At 36.2% G+C, this 2,432-nt stretch overlaps 1 long non-coding RNA gene across 1 annotated transcript; it reads left to right on the top strand.

Moving 5' to 3' along the window:
- The first annotated feature begins 224 nt into the window (after positions 1–224).
- Positions 225–1,889, top strand: LOC122030295. Its single transcript, XR_006125386.1, has 3 exons — positions 225–445; positions 1,225–1,390; positions 1,860–1,889. It is a non-coding gene; the product is annotated as an uncharacterized LOC122030295 (long non-coding RNA).
- The last annotated feature ends 543 nt before the right edge of the window (positions 1,890–2,432 follow it).

Genomic DNA, 2,432 nt, shown 5'->3' with positions numbered 1-2,432 from the left:
AAATAGATATATGGTCTCGTACATAGCATTGTATACATTAGGCTTCCTACAACCGAAGCATAAAGAATTGTTTTTATCTCCTCTATCTCCTTTGATGTTTTAGGATGTATCTCTTTAGATAAAAATACTCCATGCTAAAAAAATAAATTTTTTTTTTTTGAAATTTTACATACTAAAACGAGCTAGATAGCTACCTTAAAACACTAAAGATGAATCCTGACGGTGTTCTTTTTAGCAATGGCCGTGGAGACCCAGCTGCAGTTCCATATGCTGTAGAAACAGTGAAGGAAATAATTGGTAAAGTTCCTGTTTTTGGAATTTGCATGGCCCACCAGTTGCTTGGGCAGGTATTAGGTGGCAAGACATTCAAGATGAAGTTTGGTCATCATGGTGGAAACCTCCAGTTGGGAACCTTCGTCAAGGACGTGTTGAGATAAGTGCACAGGTTTGTTTATTGAACCAAAGTTAAGTTTTAACTTTGTACTTTGCTTCTTGAAGTTATATTCATGATTTTTTCCCCTCTTAGCATCTAGTGCTCTGATTTAAGTGCCGCATATCATTTCAATTTTTACTATGGAGCTAGTGAGGGCCTCCTCTCCCTTTGGTTCACCTCTTGATATGCATGGAAAGGCCTTTAAAAGAATATAAGCTTCGCATACTGTCCTTTCCTTCTAGAGCCACCTCAGTTGTTTGGCAACTTGACAAATCCCACCTTCCAAGTAGAACTCAGCATCAGCGTGGCTCCTCGGCATTAGTTTGGCTGATGCCTTGTGTTCTACTGACAAAGTCTCTCATTCCCAATTCCTACTTCGCTTGCAAACTATGGTACTTGAGGTGGAAGCTTACCTTTGTGTTGGCACAAAATTTTTACTGTTCTTGTGCTTGTGTTTGTTTTTGTTGCTTGAGTTGCTATTTTTGGTTGCATGAGTTTCTTGTTTTTGTTTTCCTTTAATGGCTAATACAGTTACTACATTCCTGGGTCTACTAGAAAGATGCTAGGTGAATTGGTCGAGAATGAGTGACTAGTAAAGTAGATACTACATGTAAGACGTCTTCTTACCACTTCCCGCTAGCTGCAATTTCATTTCTGGTTTGGTAGTTAGAATAAATTTTCTTTTTGGAGGACTATTTGTCTTTTTGTTTGTTGAATTTTAAGGTAGTATCTATAGTTGGTTTGAAAGTTTCTTTCCTTCTGATATCTATTTTTTTTAAATTTCTTGGCAGAACCATAATTATGCTATTGACCCTGCATCCCTCCCTGTTGGAGTTGAAGTAACTCACATAAATCTTAATGACAAAAGTTGTGCTGGTCTTGCTTGCCCAGAGCTAAAACTGATGTCCCTTCAATACCATCCGGAGTCTTCTCCTGGGCCCCATGACTCCGACCCAAGTAAGAACTAAGTAAAATGTCTGTCTTTTCCTTAAAATCTTCAGTCACTAAAATTTATGCCTGGTATCTTTAACAAAACTGCTGACCAGATATTTCATGATAGAACCAATCCTATTAATCAACCTGCAGAGGAATTATCTACAAGGAATCTGTCAAAATCATATGGATCGAAACCTCAAACTGCCCTATTAAAATGTCAAATTCCTATAGATATTAAGCTAGTGCATTGTGCATTAAAAATGCCAAAAGCTTCAGCAGTCTGTAGAATCATCTATTAGGAGAATAACAATTTCAACATCTTCTATAAAAATGGATCAAATCTAAAATGACCATCAAACAAAATATCAATGCAAGACTTTAGGTTGTCTGGCCATGTTTCTCTCTCAAAAATTGTCCTAGAAAATGACATGGTAAGAGATTCATCCACCCAAATTTTCTGAAATTTTGTTTTTTTTTCCTTGTGTGGCAGCTTTCGGGGAGTTCATTGAGTTAATGAATGCAAATGAAACATAAATATTCAATCATGCAATAATTCAGCCGTGTGATCTTAGAGGAATCTTGGCTATCTTAAAGCACCACAACATACCAAGTCAGGGTGCAAGCAGACTACTGAGAGCCTAAAATTATGATAGCTGTATGCCCGTGTGCTGAAACAAGTCTCATTTACTGTTGATATTCTACAAGTATACGGAAATGTTGTAAGTAATAATAAAAGATATCGTATCCACAGGGACTGAAATAACTACTAAAGATTTCTCAATGCGAATTAGCTAAACAACTAATCAATTGATTTTTAAAAGCTAAGTGTAACTATGAAAGGTAAACAAAAAAATGAAAGAGTAAGAACAAGAATAAGGGCTATGATAAAGGTATGTTCTAGGAGTTTTGATTTCTTTGTAATGTTATTCAATGTAATGATCTACCAAATCTTATTCCTCAATTGTCCGTTATTTGTAGAAGGTTATCGGTTCTCTCTTGCAATAGACAACCGGTCTAGGACTGAAATATATCTAAATGTGATCAATTAGGAATGAAACCTATG

This window comes from Zingiber officinale, chromosome 10B (genome assembly GCF_018446385.1).
Source record: "Zingiber officinale cultivar Zhangliang chromosome 10B, Zo_v1.1, whole genome shotgun sequence".
NCBI lineage: Eukaryota > Viridiplantae > Streptophyta > Magnoliopsida > Zingiberales > Zingiberaceae > Zingiber > Zingiber officinale.
The sequence above is the reverse complement of the archived record's forward strand: the minus strand, read 5'-3'. Positions and strand labels throughout refer to the sequence as shown.